At 41.4% G+C, this 18816-nt stretch overlaps 1 long non-coding RNA gene across 1 annotated transcript; it reads right to left on the bottom strand.

The window, feature by feature from the left end:
• Positions 1 to 317: 317 nt before the first annotated feature.
• On the bottom strand, positions 318 to 18290 carry LOC116972056. The gene is made up of 5 exons (XR_004411708.1): positions 18280 to 18290; positions 12671 to 12673; positions 7978 to 7984; positions 4615 to 4622; positions 318 to 528 (listed from the first exon to the last, which is right to left on the bottom strand). It is a non-coding gene; the product is annotated as an uncharacterized LOC116972056 (long non-coding RNA).
• Between the last annotated feature and the right edge of the window lie 526 nt (positions 18291 to 18816).

The raw sequence follows: 18816 nt of genomic DNA, 5'->3' as shown, positions 1-18816 counted from the left end.
TTTTCTAAAAAATATTATTACCTGTCTGTCATCATGCCATCAAATGTATTTCTGACAGTGCCAATAGTAACATGAGTTAGTTCATTAAACTTAATTTGCAACTTTAGCATAAATCTCAAAGAGAAATGTCAGAAAAGGAGCAGGACACTAAATTTACAAATGTAGCAAATGGATTCAAAGCACTAATATGGTTAAAGGCCCTGTCCCACTTTCCCGAGTTACTCACGAACTCTCCCGAGTTTTCCCCTTGATTCGAACTCGGAGAATTACGGTAATAGCCATACGTAGGTACTCGGGGACGTACATATTTTTTTTACTCGTGGACATTTTTCAACATGTTGAAAAAACATCCCGACTTACCTGATGCCCCGAGTACCTACGGCTGGCATTACGAGCCGCTATGAAACATTTACAGACTCCTATGGTCTCCTACGAGCTCGCTGCCGACATTCCCCGACAGTCCCCAAGTTTGAATCAAGGGGAAATCTCGGGAGAGTTCGTGAGTAACTCGGGAAAGTGGGACAGGGCCTTTAGACACTGTTATTCTAGGCATTTCTGGAAATTCATCCCAAGTCAGCACTAAATTCTCTATACAACAATTTCACTTTTTTTCCCCTCTTAGCTGCGACCATGATCTGCTTTGATAAAATCCCTCGGTATATATTTTGAAATGCAAAATGACAAAATACCAAATACAATCTTGGAATAACTATGGCAATTAAAATAATGTGGAAATAATTGACCTTTCGCCTATACCAAATAGACATTGATTCTAAATTATGTTTTAGTTTTGAAAATAATGAAATAAATGGATTTACTACTAAGGTTTGGAAGAGCACAGTAAAATGTTATATGAACACAATGTCCCCTTTTAAATAATATCAGTGACTGTAATTTAAAGTTGCATTTTTGGATTAACATTCTGGGCTTTGAAAATCTGCGTTTTTCTTTTAATTCTTGAAAAGATTCTATACTAAATCTGAATTTTTCCAAACGTTGAAAGCTGAGCTCAAGTTTTCAACATTCTCAAGAATTACTGCAACAAAAAATAACTTTCACTTTCCACTTTCAAATTTGAGTTGATATAATAGTCAAAGGAAGTTTGTATGAGTAATCAGTAACAAAGGCATATACTGTGGTAAAGAGATACAAATTTAATGTGATGAATGTTGCAGAAAGTACTGAGTTATGGGGAAGGAGTGGTGAAATTGTATTAATTGGATAGCACTTTCACAAAGCACAATGGGCTCAATGTCTTCCTGTGTGCTTCTATGATTTATGCAAACAGGTGGTCAAAGCGGGATATGAATACACAACTTGTGAAATTGTGAATAATATAATAAAACAGCACAAAACTGGGAAAGATTTTCTCCCAATGAAATGGTGGAAGTGGGGAATAAAAGGAATATCAAATTTGAATTAAGATTGCCAATCAACCATGAAAAGGAGCAGGAATGATCATCTGTTTTAGATTAGGAACGGTACACTTGGGCAGCAGTAGTGTTGCTGCCTTACAGCGCCAGAGACCCGGGTTCAGTCCTGACCACGGGTGCTGACTGTATGGAGTTTGTACGTTCTCCCTGTGACCATGTGAGTTTTCTCTGGGTGCTCTGGTTTCCTCCCACATTCCAAAGACGTAGAGATTTGTAGGTTAATTGGCTTTTGTAAATTGTAAATTGCTCCAAGTGTGTAGGATAGTGCTAGTTTGTTTAACGCCACTGGGCTTGTACTCGCTGGAATTTAGAGGGATCATGGGGAACCTCAATGGAACTTACCGAATAGTGAAAGACTTGGATAGAGTAGATGTGGAGAGGGATGCTTCCACTAGTGGAAGAGTCTAGGACCAGAAGTCATAGCCTCAGAATTAAAGGATGTTCCTTTAGGAAGGAGATGAGGAGGAATTTCTTTAGTCAGAGGGTGGTGAATCTGTGGAATTCTTTGCCACAGAAGGCTGTGGAGGACGTCAATGGATATTTTTAAGGCAGAGATAGATAAATTCTTGATTAGTATGGGTGTCAGGGGTTATGGGGAAAAGTCAGGAGAATGGGGTTCAGAGGTAGAGATAGATCAGCCATGATTGATTTGCAGAGTAGACTTGATGGGGTGAATGGCCTAATTCTGCTCTCATCACTTATTACCTTATGACTTATGATGTTAGGTTCGGATAGATGTTGCAGTGTATGAAACCTTATAAACTTCACTCAGCAAATTGAGTGTAGCCATATTAAGTCAGATGAGGACCTGACTTCAGAATCACTCTGTCATTAAACAATGACAGCGTGAAGGTAGACACAAAATGCTGGAGTAACTCAGAGGGCCAGGCAGCATCTCTGGAGAGAAGGAATGGATGATGTTTCAGGTCCAGACACTTCTTCAGACTGAAAAATGGTCTCGACCCGAAACATCATCCATTCTTTCTCTCCAGAAATGCTGCCTGTCCCTCTGAGTTACTCCAGCATTTTGTGTCTACCTATGATTAGAAAGTTTGCAGGTGGCACTAAAATATATGGAGGTGGTAATCTCCAAGGATTGGCAAATGGAGTTTAATTCTGGTAAATATGAAGTGTTGCATTTTTGGAAGTCAAACAAAACAGGATGTTCATGGCGCATGGCTGGGACTTGGGAAGCATTGTAGAGCAGAGAGATATAGGAGTAAAGTATATAGTTGCCTGATAGTGGCATTACAGGTAGATATGATGATTTGACATTGAACTTCTTTAGTCATGGAATTAAGTATAGAAAGTGATGTTGGAATGCCGATTGTGTTCAGGTTTGGTCACCTTGCTTTAGGACAGATGTCGTTAAGTGGGAAAAGGTGCAGATGAGATTTAAGTGGATGTTGCCAGGCCTTGAGGACCTGCGATATAGGGAGAGATGGGGAAAGCTTTGCCTTTATTCCTTGGAGTGCAGGAGACTGAGGAGTGATTTTATAGAAGTGTATAAGATCATGGGAATAGATAACATAAATGTACAGAAACTATTACCCATAATAGGGGAATCAAGAACAAGAAGCCATACGTTTAAGGCAAGATGGGGAAATATGAACCTGAGGCGAATCTATTTCCACACAGGTGGGTAAATGGAACAAGCTGTCAGAAGAAGTAGTTGGGACAAGTACAATAACAACATTAAAAATAGGCATTTGGGCAGGTACATGGTTAGGAAAGATTTAGAGGAATATGGGCTAAACATAGTAAAATGGGACTAGCTTAGATATAGCATCTTGGTCGGCATGGACAAGTTGGGCTGAGGGGCTTGTTTACATGCTGCATTACTCTGACTCTGTTGCTAATCATTCCTCCTACATTGACTTCCAGGTTATTAATATATATATCACAAACCACAAATGTCCCTGTGATCCACCACTGCTCACAGAGGGCCTAGTTTATAGGTGGAGATTGGGCAGGCTAGGAATGTTTGCTCATTGTGGGAAGGGGTTGGGTTTGGAGGAGGTAGGACGTCAGTTCAACGTCAAGGGATGTGGTAGAAAAGGGCAGAGTGCATGGAATATACGGATTGAGGTATTCCTAACTGGCCTTCTAATCACCAGAGACTTCCTTCTTCTTGGCATGTGATTGTGTGCGAAGCGCTTTGTGCCCCACTTTGATTATCATAGAACTCTCTCCCGCTCTCCAAATCTTCTCTATGTGCATTGCCATTGTCTGGCTTTATGCAGGTATAGCGTTTAAGCACAGAATCCCTTTGATAGTTACTGCTTGGAAAGATTGGGAGTTCTCACTGAATTTAGTGTGGTCATGTTAGGAACTGTGCAGGTCCTACTTTAAGACTTCCTTTTGGGAAAACATCCTAATTGTTGTACACTTGCTTTTGACAAGTTTTATTTTGAGATGTAGCCGTTCAGTGCCCCTGCTAAACACAATTATGTTAATGCACCAAAAATAATTACAATCCAATTTCTAAGCATATGATCCTTTGAAATTAAAGCCAAGTAGTAACAAATAATTATAATAACTTGTTGACTTTTCCTTTCTGTAAATATTTGAAAATTATTTTTAAATGAAGTGGTTATGATAAATTTAGATGAGGTGATAAAATCAAAGCAGAATAAATGTAGGTATGTAATGTGCTCTCTTTAAATAAATATTCAAGAGCAAATAAGGATGAAATTTCTCTTATGTATACATTAGTGAATGGACTGAAATGCTAATCACCATTTCTGATGATTTCTGACGTTGCAAACATTACTGCAGATGACTACATTACTGCACTTGTGATATTTTCTCATCGTATCTGGAACTTGTGTTGACAATTTATATTGACAAAAATAACTTCAGTTTTACTCAGACTTGGTCTCAGCAAATATAAAGCAGCAATTGAAGCAAACTGAAGTCAGACATTGCTGAGAGTTACCTATTCAGAATACTAAATTAGCAGGTTAATCCAAACTGTGAAAAGGCCAGGCGAAAACATTTTTTCCTGTATGGGGTCACTTTTGTGAAAATAACACTGATTTGGAATGTGTCAATAAATGGAAGGTGCCAAGTGCCATAATTACATTGGCTCTCTGTCAAGAGTGATGCAAGGTTTTGGACAAGCTGTGGGAGGACAGGTTTTTATGCCTGCATTGTACCAATGTCCCAGAGCTATAGTAACCGCAACGTCTGTGTCACTCTGCGGAAAAGCAGCCCTGAAATGTGCACAGATAAAGTTAGAGTGTGAGATTTATATGCATTTTTAACATGTTTAGTAACACTGCAGCTGTTTTACCTCAAAACTTTTGACAGGTTGCAAATGATTTATAACAGCTCTCTTTTTTTCTTAAGAAATGTAGAAAATATTTGAGATATTACATAAATGTTGAGCACGCAATGTTTTACAAAAGTGCCTGGTACAGATTAGATTGTCGTGAATGATGAGCTGATGGATGATGATGGATAATGGAGAAAACGATATGAAATACCCAACTGGGGAAATTATGAGTGTATGTTGACATAGTACAGGTAAAAACTCACATAGTGTGCATACAGAAATGAGCTATTTTATCCATCAGGTTTTAACTGGCACCATGAGACCATTCTATTTTATTTCATCTAATTTTATCTTAGTAACATCCTGTTCCTTCCTTCCACATGTACAGTACATAGCAAGTTGCCCTAATAGGCTTTTTTGATATTTACTTCAGATTGTTGTACAAATAAATGTTTTCATGTTATATGTGATTGAGATATGGAATAAACAACCTGTTCATTAAATGTGCAGAAAGGAACTGCAGATGCTGGCATATACCAAAGATAGATACAAGGTGCTGGAGTAACTCCGTGGGTCAGACAGCATCTCTGGAGGAAAAGGGTGGGTGATGTTTCGGATCAATGCCTGCAGATTCAATTACAACCTTCAAAGTTGAATTGGATAGATGCATACATTTGAAAACATTGCATGTCAACTGAACCGAGCAAATGTAGGAACTAAATAGACCTGTTCTTCAAAAGAAATAGCTTCAATTCAATGGGCCAAAAAAATCTTCCTGCCCTCTAATATATATATTCTGATTCACCATCCAGAGTAATTGGAATAAATTCCTCATTCCAACCACCTACTGAAAGAAGACATTTCCCCAGTTCCTGAGGGAATTTATGAGTAACCACCAATTTATGAGTCACCTTGTGGAGGTGACTCCTAGATTTGGATTGCCAACTCAAGCTGTGACATCCTTTCTGTGAATAATGCCATGAATAGGTCACCTCTGATTTTTCCATCCTTTAGAGAGGAAATGTGGAACATATGAACATAGAACAGTACAGCACCGGAACAGGTCCTTCTACCCACAATGTCTATGCCGAACATGTAACCAAGTTAAACTAATCTCCTCTGCCTGAATTTGATCAAACCTCTCCATTCCCTGCATGTCCTTCCAGTGTACCTATCTAAAAGCTGCTTAAATGTCACTATCGTATCTGCCACCACCACCAGAGGGGCAACATGATTCACACCCCCGCCACTCTCTGTGTACAAAACCTACCTGCACATCACCTCTAAACCTTCCCTCTCTAATCTTAAAGTTGTGCTCTCTAGTTTTTGACATTTCCATTTTGGGAAAAACAATATGACTGTCTACCGTATCTATGCCGCTTATATGTAGTATATACTTCATCAGCTTTCCCGTCAAATTCCAACTCTCCCGAGAAAACAATCCAAGTTTGTCCAATCTTTTTTTGTATTTAATACCCTCTAATCCAGGCAGCATTCCAGATAAACCTCTACTGCACTCTTTCCTTTAATGGGACGACCAAAACTACACACAAAACTTCAAATGCGACCAAACTTTTATAAAGCTGTAACATGACTTCCAGACTCTTATGGGCCTGTCCCATTTAGGCAACTTTTTAGGCGACTACAGGAGACTGCTGTCGCCACATGGTCGCCACATGTTCGCAGGTGGTTTCCGGGGAGTCACCTTCATGGTCGTGAGTAGTTCCCGCATTCTCGGAATTAGTCGTGGCCTCATTATGGTCGCCGCTAATTTTTCAACATGTTGAAAAATGTAGGAACTAAATAGATCTATTCTTCAAAAGAACTAACTTCAATTCAATGGGCCAAAAATGATCTTCCTGCCGTCTAATATATATATTCTGATTCACCATCCAGAGTAATTGGAATAAATTCCTCATTCCAACCACCTACTGAAAGAAGACATTTCCCCAGTTCTTGAGGGAATTTATGAGTAACCACCAATTTATGAATCACCTTGTGGAGGTGACTCCTAGTTATGGATTCAACATGTTGAAAAAATAGCGGCGACCAGAATTAAGTTTGTCATGGAGAGTGGCGAGAATTCTCGTGCTGTAGGTGCAGTGGTAGTGGGTCGCCAGGAGGTCGTAGGTTGTTGTAGGTTGGCGTAGGTTGTCGCTGGTGCTGACCAGTGAATTTCATTGGCTCATTGGGAAAAAAACCCATAAACAGTAGTTTTTAGAACCAAGGATAACCGACCGGTAATGTTAATGTCCACCGAGCTTCACTCCCGTGTATCTCCGGCTTCTTAAAAGTTGTGTCCACTCCTTCGCCCCACCCCATCTCCCCCCCTCTCCCCCCCCATCTCCCCCCCTTTTTTAAAGGAATGAAGTGACCCTTCCCATACACTGTGCTTTCATCGTGTTAATTACAGCGCCAGGTTTGCCACTGCTACACGGGTGGTTTTAAACTGAATAAGGGGGGTGGGGTGTCGAATGGGATAGTGGAGGATGGAGTTAAAGGGAAAGGGTTTCTTAAATGTGTGAGCGTAGACAGAGGGGTGTAAAATGAGGGTAGAAGCAATAGGTAGCAAGGTGAAAAGTAAAAGTGGCAGGCAGACAAAACCAGGGCAAAAATCAAAAAGGGCCACTTTTCAACATAATTGTATAAGGGGTAAGAGTGTTGTAAAAACAAGCCTGAAGGCTTTGTGTCTCAATGCAAGGAGCATTCGTAATAAGGTGGATGAGTTGAATGTGCAGATAGCTATTAATGACTATGATATAGTTGGGATCACGGAGACATGGCTCCAGGGTGACCAAGGCTGGGAGCTGAACATCCAGGGATATTCAATATTCAGGAGGGATAGAGAGAAAGGAAAAGGAGGTGGGGTAGCGTTGCTGATTAGAGAGGAGATTAACGCAATGGGAAGGAAGGACATTAGTTTGGAGGATGTGGAATCGGTATGGGTAGAGCTGCGAAACACTAAGGGGCAGAAAACGCTGGTGGGTGTTGTGTACAGGCCACCTAACAGTAGTAGTGCCGTTGGAGATGGTATCAAACAGGAAATTAGAAATGCGTGCGACAAAGGCAAAACAGTTATAATGGGTGACTTCAATCTACATATAGATTGGGTGAATCAAATTGGCAGGGGTGCTGAGGAAGAGGAGTTCTTGGAATGTATGCGGGATAGTTATCTAAATCAACATGTAGAGGAACCAACGAGAGAGCAGGCTATTTTAGACTGGGTATTGAGTAATGAGGAAGGGTTAGTTAGCAGTCTTGTTGTACGTGCCCCCTTGGGCAAGAGTGACCATAATATGGTTGAGTTCTTCATTAGGATGGAGAGTGTAAATTCAGAAACAATGGTTCTGAACTTAAAGAAAGGTAACTTTGAGGGTATGAGACGTGAATTGGCCAAGATTGACTGGCAATTAATTCTAAAAGGGTTGACGGTGGATATGCAATGGAAGACATTTAAAGACTGCATGGATGAACTACAAAAATTGTTCATCCCAGTTTGGCAAAAGAATAAATCAGGGAAGGTAGTGCATCCGTGGATAACAAGTTAATCAGGGATAGTATCAAAGCGAAGGATGATGCGTACAAATTAGCCAGAAAAAGCAGCATACTGGGAGAAATTCAGAGACCAGCAGAGGAGGACAAAGGGCTTAATTAGGAAAGGAAAAATAGATTATGAAAGAAAACTGGCAGGGAACATAAAAACTGACTGCAAAAGTTTTTATAGATATGTGAAAAGAAAGAGATTAGTTAAAACAAATGTAGGTCCCTTGCAGTCAGAAACTGGTGAGTTGATCATGGGGAACAAGGATATGGCGGACCAATTGAATAACTACTTTGGTTCCGTCTTCACTAAGGAAGACATAAATAATCTGCCGGAAATAGCAGGGGACCGTGGGTCAAAGGAGTTGGAGGAATTGAGTGAAATCCAGGTTAGCCGGGAAGTGGTGTTGGGTAAATTGAATGGATTAAAGGCCGATAAATCCCCAGGGCCAGATAGGCTGCATCCCAGAGTACTTAAGGAAGTAGCTCCAGAAATAGTGGATGCATTAGTAATAATCTTTCAAAACTCTTTAGATTCTGGAGTAGTTCCTGAGGATTGGCGGGTAGCAAACGTAACCCCACTTTTTAAGAAGGGAGGGAGAGAGAAAACGGGGAATTACAGACCAGTTAGTCTAACATCGGTAGTGGGGAAACTGCTAGAGTCAGTTATTAAAGATGGGATAGCAGCACATTTGGAAAGTGGTGAAATCATTGGACAAAGTCAGCATGGATTTACGAAAGGTAAATCATGTCTGACGAATCTTATAGAATTTTTCAAGGATGTAACTAGTAGAGTGGATAGGGGAGAACCAGTGGATGTGTTGTATCTGGACTTTCAGAAGGCTTTCGACAAGGTCCCACATAAGAGATTAGTATACAAACTTAAAGCACACGGTATTGGGGGTTCAGTATTGATGTGGATAGAGAACTGGCTGGCAAACAGGAAGCAAAGAGTAGGAGTAAACGGGTCCTTTTCACAATGGCAGGCAGTGACTAGTGGGGTACCGCAAGGCTCAGTGCTGGGACCCCAGCTATTTACAATATATATTAATGATCTGGATAAGGGAATTGAAGGCAATATCTCCAAGTTTGCGGATGACACTAAGCTGGGGGGCAGGGTTAGCTGTGAGGAGGATGCTAGGAGACTGCAAGGTGACTTGGATAGGCTGGGTGAGTGGGCAAATGTTTGGCTGATGCAGTATAATGTGGATAAATGTGAGGTTATCCATTTTGGTGGCAAAAACAGGAAAGCAGACTATTATCTAAATGGTGGCCGACTAGGAAAAGGGGAGATGCAGCGAGACCTGGGTGTCATAGTACACCAGTCATTGAAAGTAGGCATGCAGGTGCAGCAGGCAGCGAAGAAAGCGAATGGTATGTTAGCTTTCATAGCAAAAGGATTTGAGTATAGGAGCAGGGAGGTTCTACTGCAGTTGTACAGGGTCTTGGTGAGACCACACCTGGAGTATTGCGTATAGTTTTGGTCTCCAAATCTGAGGAAGGACATTATTGCCATAGAGGGAGTGCAGAGAAGGTTCACCAGACTGATTCCTAGGATGTCAGGACTGTCTTATGAAGAAAGACTGGATAGATTTGGTTTATACTCTCTAGAATTTAGGAGATTGAGAGGGGATCTTATAGAAACTTACAAAATTCTTAAGGTGTTGGACAGGCTAGATGCAGGAAGATTGCTCCCGCTGTTGGGGAAGTCCAGGACAAGGGGTCACAGCTTAAGGATAAGGGGGAAATCCTTTAAAACCGAGATGAGAAGAACTTTTTTCACACAGAGAGTGGTGAAATCTCTGGAACTCTCTGCCACAGAGGGTAGTCGAGGCCAGTTCATTGGCTATATTTAAGAGGGAGTTAGATGTGGCCCTTGTGGCTAAGGGGATCAGAGGGTATGGAGAGAAGGCAGGTACGGGATACTGAGTTGGATGATCAGCCATGATCATATTGAATGGCGGTGCTGGCTCGAAGGGCCGAATGGCCTACTCCTGCACCTAATTTCTATGTTTTTATGTAACCTTCCCGTTCATCGTGGTGTGTCTGTATCACATTGGTTTTGCACCATGTGGATTTCACGCAGACAGCGCTCCCCCCTCTTGCCCTGTTCCCCGCCTGCATAAATGGCTGGTGAAGGAAGCGATGTGTGTGTGTGTGTGTGTTCCACTCTGACAGTCGCCGTTCCAGTCGTCAGTTTTTCAGCGACCTGCTACGACTTGACATTTGCCGGCAGTCGCCTGAAAAATTGCCTAAGTGGGACAGGCCCATTATGCTCAATGCCCTGACCAATGATGTTAAGCAGACTACAAAACTTTCATTACTCCTCCTGTTGCCACAGTCCAGATGCATCTGTACGATTCAATTCATTTCAATGATACTTTATTGTCACATGTACCTAGGTACAGTGAAATTATTTGTTGTGCATACAGCCCAGTAAAATCATACCGCGGACCTTACCTAGGCAGTACACAAGAACCATTACTTTTCTGGCACCAACAAAGTTACAAAAAGTTAATGAAACAGCCCAAAGCTTCTGCTCGCAGTGGCAAAACAAGCCTGTCGCCGCATGTGGCCATTGATGGCCCCCCTGCCGGATCCCCCCTTCATTCTATGTGTCCCTCCCCCCACCCACCACTACCGCCCTCCCTACCATGCCGGGTCCCCCTGCATTCTTGGCGGCCCCCCGCTGGGTTGCTCTCAGTGGCCCCACTTGCTCTCAGTAGCGCAGGTACCCCTGCATTCTCGGCGCTTGAGTACCCCTACACTGTCGATGGTCGATCTCCCCCTTGGAGGTTGCTTGCGCAAAACTTGTGGCAAAGGTTCAAGAGCATCTGTGAGGATTCAGTGCACCTTCAAGTAATGATTCAGTGATATGGAGCAATAAATCTGCACCGTGATGGAAAAATCAATGTGTAGTGCTAAAATGATGGTTAGCCAGACACACCTAATACCCTGCTCTCCTCCTCCATTCATCACTGTCCAGGAATATTCTCAGGGGATTTCTGGAGTGGCCTCTTATTGGGATTGCCCAACTTGTGTTAGAGTTAAATGTTTTTCTTTTCCTTAATTTATATAAATATGAATGTTTTAATTCATTTTCAATAGATACATGTGTCATTATATAATTGTATTATGCTTTAGAAAAATACTATTTCAATTTGTTTAAGTTTTCCATTTGTGTTTAAGCTGTTTTTAAATGTCTCTGATCATTTGAGACACTTGGAAACAAGCTCTTATGGGGCCATTGGGATGTTTCTTGGGGCAAAGCCTGAAGCTCCACCACCCATGTCCTGGTCATCACCCCTGCACCATTCTCCTTTGGGGGATGAGCATGACAATGAGGTGAGGGAATCAGGCACTAGGGTGTAGTCTAAAATTTAGATCCAGGCCTTTCAGGAGTGAACAATGGGGCAGGAGAATTTTTAATTTTAAACCCTCTTCCCCAAACAGCAATCAATACTCGGTCAGTTGTTATTTTAAATCTGAGGTTGATAGTTTATTATTATAAAAAGACGTTAAGGGAAGATGGACACAAAATGGTGGACAGGCAGCATCTCCGGAGAGAAGGAATGGGTGACGTTTTGTTTCGAGACCCTTCTTCAGATGGAGAAAAAACATGCATATGGAATAAGGTTGCAGATTAGCCATGAATTTATTGAATGATAAGCATGCTCTGGAGGAGACAGAGGTTACTCTTATTCCTATATTCTTTTATTCGAATATTCCTATATTAGTTTGGTTTAAAGATACAGCGCTGAAGCAGGCCCTTCAGCTCACCGAGTCCACGCTGACCAGTGATCCATGCACTATAGCACTATCTTACACACTAGGGACAATTTACAATTTTTACCAAAGCTAAACCTGTACATTTTTGGAGTGTGGGAGGACACAAGAGCACCGGGAGGACACCCACAGTTATGGGGAGAACGTTTAAACTCCGTACAGACAGTCAAACCCGGGTCTCTGACTCTTTAAGGCAGCAACTCAACTGCTGTGCCACCATGCAGCCCTATACACTAAATAATTAGTACAAATGTGCATATGATACATAAAATATACATACACACACACATATCATTTTTATATATGTGTCACAATCTAAAGAATTAGGTGGTATTCTGAGGAAAGTTTTAATATGAGAGCTACCCAAAATTATTAATGTTGAACAATTTGATTTGGAACAGACTTTGGAATAGAAAAGGCACTATGCACATGTTTTTCGAGTAAACGTTTCCCCTGTGACAGAGGAGCACATCTGGTGTGTGATGTAGTGTAAACATGTAGCTGATAGGACTAAATGGGTAGAGTGTTTAGCAAATGACATTAGGAATGAGGTCACAGCTGAATATAAGTAGCTGTGTACTAATAGAAATATAGCAATAACTTGCAAAGTTTCTGAAAATATTATTACTCTGACAGACTGCTGCGTAAACCTGGCTGGAGGTACATGAGAATGAAATATTTAAAGCTTCAAAGGCTAAGGTACTGTATCAAATCTAACTAACTATTTCATTTCTAATTAATTCAATTTGAAGTCTTTATGGATGCAAGGCTAGGAGTCTTCACATTATGCTGCTTTCACATTGGTTTGTGTTCTGAATTAAAATCAGCAAATAATAATACGACTTATGTGGAAGATAGTAAGAATTGTACTCGTGTTGATTCTTTTAATTTTGGATGGATTCTTTAATTTGACTTCAGTTTGATGAGTAAATAGAAGCAATTTTGTACCAGATCTTTCTGCATTGGTTCTGTTACCTGCTATCTCCACATGCCTGTGCATCTCTCGTCCAGATGGGCCGACGGGCCATGTATTTCAATGACATGAAGAAAGGGGATCTACTAATCCCTGTGATCGCGTGGGCTTTTTCCGAGATCTTCACTTTCCTCCCACTCGCCACAGACATGCAGCTATGTAGGTTATTTGGCTTGGTGTATGTGTCAAGCTGTCCCAAGTGTGTGTAGGGTAGTGTTAATGTGCGCTGATCGTTGGTCGGCGTGGACTCAGTGGGCCGAAGCGCCTGTTTCCTCACTGTATCTCCAAACCAAACTAATGCAATGAGGAAGGAACTCGTATGATTTGCTCCTGCCATTTGATAAATATAGCAAGCCATTTTCCTCAATATTTCAATTCAATTATAACTGAAATAAAGCACTTTTAAATTTAAAAAAATGATGCTTCAAAAATCAAGAATATTAACCGAAAAGCATTAAACTAAAGTAAAATAACTTTAAATAGTAAAAACTTTTTTTGCCTCCCACAGCCTTTGACCCCCCTTTGATTTCAGTGGGAACTGATCTGTGAAACAATTTCTCAGAGTAACACTGGGAAATCTCAGCAAGACTGTTGGACTTCATGGGGAGTCCAGCGACATAGAAAACTGACAGATTTAGTGCTGCAAATCTGTCAGCAAGTTTGAGGCTTCCATGTTTCAGAGTACATTTATACAAGTCCCAGGCTTTGCTCCTGAACTGCCAACATTAGCCAGTAAGAACAGGCCCAATAACAAAATCAAAACATCTCTATCTGACTGCAGGATCTTGGAGGGATATATTGCATAGCTTTCACATATTAGATTGAAGCTGTCTGTTTACTTTCAGCAACAATATGCTGGGTGTAAAAACGCAGGTGGATAGAAACCTCAAACAAATTATCAAAGGAGCTAGCTCTCAGCAGTGCTTCTGAAATCAATGGGAATCTGTTTTTTTTTACAGCCGGGGCAAACCCACAATATGAGTATTTTGGCAAGCACCGAATGGAAACCCTATCTCATATTGTGGCCTGTATTAAAATGAATCATTTAATCCCATTTACCCATTAAATAGTCTAAAAAGTGTTACTCAAGAATCACAGTCTAGGCAATGGAGGTATAGAAGAGATATTTTCTATAGTGAAGATTTCATTGGGATGAGAGAGGAAACCGGAGCACCCATAGGAAACCCATGCGGTCACAGGGAGAACGTGCAAACTCCACACGTACAGCACTTGAGGTCAGGATTGAACCCGGGTCTCTGGCGCTGTGAGGTAGCAGCTCTAACAGCTGCGCCACTGTACTCTCGTTTCCTCCCACATCCCAAAGACCTATAACCTACAAAGTGGGTTTTTAGGTTAATTGGCATCTGTAAAATTAGCCTAGTGTGTGGATGAGGAGTGGGACAACATATAACTTTATATAACATATAACTTATATAAGGGGTAGGTCATTTAGGACTGAGTTGAGGAAAAACATTTTCACCCAGAGAGTTGTGAATCTGTGGAATTATCTGCCACAGAAGGCAGTGGAGGCCAATTGACTGGATATATTCAAGAGAGAGTTAGATATAGTTCTTAGGGCTAATGGAATCTAGGGATATGGGGAGAAAGCAGGAACGGGGTACTAATGTTGAATGATCAGGCATGACCACATTGAATGGCAGTGCTGGCTTGAAGGGCCGAATGGCCTACTCTTGCACCTAATTTCTATGTTTCTATATTTCTGTTCAACTAGTGTGAACGAGTGATTGGTGGTCGATGAGGACTCAATGAGACAAAGGGCATCTCTCCGTGCTGTATCTCTAAACTAATCATTCGGCCTGGCACCTTTGTGACTAAGTCCATGTGTTTCAATTAATGTGAATACAGAAAGGGTGTTTGCTGTAAATGATAGAACAATTCCCATTACCTTTTTGTGCTCTGTTATTTGGATGCTGGATTGAGTAGTGGGTGACTTGTCAAACATGCTCCCATATTAACAGGCTGGAAATATTTTTAAGATTAGATTACACCACCTAGCCCATGTTTGTACCAGGACATTCTTTCCATATTCTGTAGTCCTAGTTGTTATGTATGTCAAGAGGAAACATAAATGAAGGCTCATAAATTCAAAAGTAGCAGTCGCAAGCAGCTGAGAGTGTGGATTATTTAATATTAGACTCTTATTAAAGGACTAATATCACATTGAATTACTGACAGCTTCAACAAAAATTCACTCCTTGGAAATGGAATTGGTGTTGGATAAAACCATAATAAATCAAATCCCTTTATCTTCTCCTGTTTCACAAAACATCTGACCTGATCAGTTCTTAATGTACAAATGTGCAGCAGACTTGGCAGTTGTTTGATTTTTTTGCAAAGAAAGTGTTACGTGTAAAACGAGATGTATATTCCCCTCATTTCATTGTACAAGACTGTGGTTCAATTACATCTTTAAAACTGTGTCCAATTCTTGCTAACTGACATGGCAATGGCTCCTGCGGTTCCTGTAAAGATTCACAAGAGCGCTAGTTGGAGGGCACCAGTTTGACACACCTTACCCTTACCCTTCCATAACTCTGTCTCCCTCTCCCCTGTCTCTCTGTCTGAAGAAGGGTCTCAACCTGAAAAGTCATCCATTCCATCTCTCCAGAGATGCTGCCTGCCCAACTGAGTTACTCAAGCATTTTGTGTCTATCTAGGCTGAAAGTATTGTCAAGGGTGCCTGCCACCCTGGCCATTCCCATTTCTCTTTTCTACCTTCTGGGGGTAGATACAGGAGCTTGAAAGGTTATGCATCAGATTTAAGAACAGCTTGTTACCCACTGCTCTCAGACTCCTGAACATCACCTCTTTCATAAACCCTTCCTAGAGGTGCTGTCACATACTCTTACTCCTAACTCTACGTCATTTAATCGTTCTGTTATTGCACATCAATATTTTTTGCACTACTCCAATCTATAGACTGTTCTGCTGTATTGCACGTTGTATTTATTGTTATATTTATATCACTGCATGTACACTGCTGACTCTGTGAGCTTCACATGAACAAGGAAATTCATTACACCATGCAATATTTATGCAATTAAACTAATCTGATTTGATCTGTCCTGGATGGTCTTTAGCTTTTTAAGAGTTGTTGGAGCTGCATTCATCAAAGCCAATGGGGAATATTTCATTGTGCTCTCTACTCCTACCTTGTAGATAAATGGAAATACCTCCAGGGATCAGTAGGAGTCTGGTGACCTTGTGGAACTGGTATTTATGTGGCAGGTCCAGTGACCTCCTGTTTAATGATAGCCCTAGGATAATGATATGAAGCCCAGCAATGGTAATGTCATTGAATGTCAAAGCTAGGTAGTTATACAATTTTTTTAAAGACAGTTACTATGGTAGCACAAATATTACTTGATATCCAGTGTGATGATGGGTCTTGACCCGAAACGTCACCCATTCCTTCCCTCCAGAGATGCTGTCTGTCCCACTGAGTTACACCAGTTCTGCAATTCCTTCTAACACACTTGCTCCATGGGGAAAGGGAAGCCATTGGAGAGAATTCTTCATGATAGGATTTACTCCCATTTCAAAGAGAATGTATAAATTAGGGCAGGCAACATTTCTTTGTACGTGGCAGGTCATGTCTTTCTAACATAATTGAGATTTTTGAAACATAGAAACATAGAAACATAGAAAATAGGTGCAAGAGTAGGCCATTCGGCCCTTCGAGCCTGCACCGCCATTCAATATGATCATGGCTGATCATCCAGCTCAGTATCCTGTACCTGACTTCTCTCCATACCCCCTGATCCCTTTACCCACAAGGGCCACATCTAACTCCCTCTTAAATATAGCCAATGAACTGGCCTCAACTACCTTCTGTGGCAGAGAATTCCAGAGATTCACCACTCTCTGTGTGAAAAATGTTTTCCTCATCTCGGTCCTAAAAGATTTCCCCCTTATCCTTAAACTGTGACCCCTTGTTCTGAACTTCCCCAACATCGGGAACAATCTTCCTGCATCTAGCCTGTCCAACCCCTTAAGAATTTTGTAAGTTTCTATAAGATCCCCCCTCAACCTTCTAAATTCTAGTGAGTACAAACTGAGTCTATCCAGTCTTTCTTCATATGAAAGTCCTGACATCCCAGGAATCAGTCTGGTGAACCTTCTTTGTACTCCCCCATGGCAATAATGTCCTTCCTCAGATTAAGAGACCAAAACTGTACGCAATACTCCAGGTGTGGTCTCACCAGGACCCTGTACAACTGCAGTAGAACCTCCCTGCTCCTATACTCAAATCCTTTTGCTATGAATGCTAACAAACCATTCGCCTTCTTCACTGCCTGCTGCACCTGCATGCCTAATTTTAATGAATGGTGTACCATGACACCCAGGTCTCGCTGCATCTCCCCCTTTCCTAATCGGCCACCATTCAGATAATAGTCTACTTTCCTGTTTTTGCTACCAAAGTGGATAACCTCACATTTATCCACATTATACTGCATCTGCCATGCATTTGCCCACTCACCCAGCCTATCTAAGTCACCTTGCAGCCTCCTAGCATCCTCCACACAGCTAACACTGCCCCCCAGCTTCGTGTCATCCGCAAACTTGGAGATGTTGCATTCAATTCCCTCGTCCAAATCATTAATATATATCGTAAATAGCTGGGGTCCCAGCACTGAGCCTTGCGGTACCCCACTAGTCACTGCCTGCCATTGTGAAAAGGACCCGTTTACTCCTACTCTTTGCTTCCTGTCTGCCAGCCAGTTCTCTATCCACATCAATACTGAACCCCCAATACCGTGTGCTTTAAGTTTGTATACTAACCTCTTATGTGGAACCTTGTCGAAAGCCTTCTGAAAGTCCAGATATAACACATCCACTGGTTCTCCCTTATCCACTCTACTAGTTACATCCTCGAAAAATTCTATAAGATTCGTCAGACATGATTTACCTTTCATAAATCCATGCTGACTTTGTCCAATGATTTCACCACTTTCCAAATGTGCTGCTATCCCATCTTTAATAACTGATTCTAGCAGTTTCCCCACTACCGACGTTAGACTAACTGGTCTGTAATTCCCCATTTTCTCTCTCCCTCCCTTTTTAAAAAGTGGGGTTACATTAGCCACCCTCCAATCCTCAGGAACTACTCCAGAATCTAAAGAGTTTTGAAAAATTATCACTAATGCATCCACTATTTCTAGGGCTACTTCCTTAAGTACTCTGGTATGCAGCCTATCTGGCCCTGGGGATTTATCGGCCTTTAATCCATTCAATTTACCTAACACCACTTCCCGGCTAACCTGGATTTCACTCAGTTCCTCCATCTCATTTGACCCACGGTCCCCTGCTATTTCCGGCTTCCTTAGTGAAGACAGAACCAAAGTAGTTATTCAATTGGTCTGCAATGTCCTTGTTCCCCATGATCAATTCACCTGTTTCTGACTGCAAGGGACCAAAATTTGTTTTAACTAACCTTTTTCTCTTCACATATCTATAAAAGCTTTTGCAGTCAGTTTTTATGTTCCCTGCCAGTTTTCTTTCATAATCTATTTTCCCTTTCCTAATTAAGCCCTTTGTCCTCCTCTGCTGGACTCTGAATTTCTCCCAGTTCTCTGGTAGGCTGCTTTTTCTGGCTAATTTGTACGCTTCATCTTTTGTTTTGATACTATCCTGATTTCCCTTGTTATCCACGGATGCACTACCTTCCCTGATTTATTTTTTTGCCAAACTGGGATGAACAATTGTTGCAGTTCATCCATGCAGTCTTTAAATGCCTTCCATTGCATATCCACCGGCAACCCATTAAGAATTAATTGCCAGTCTAT

The sequence above is a fragment of the Amblyraja radiata genome, chromosome 4 (assembly GCF_010909765.2).
Source record: "Amblyraja radiata isolate CabotCenter1 chromosome 4, sAmbRad1.1.pri, whole genome shotgun sequence".
Classification (NCBI taxonomy): Eukaryota; Metazoa; Chordata; class Chondrichthyes; order Rajiformes; family Rajidae; genus Amblyraja; species Amblyraja radiata.
The sequence above is the reverse complement of the archived record's forward strand: the minus strand, read 5'-3'. Positions and strand labels throughout refer to the sequence as shown.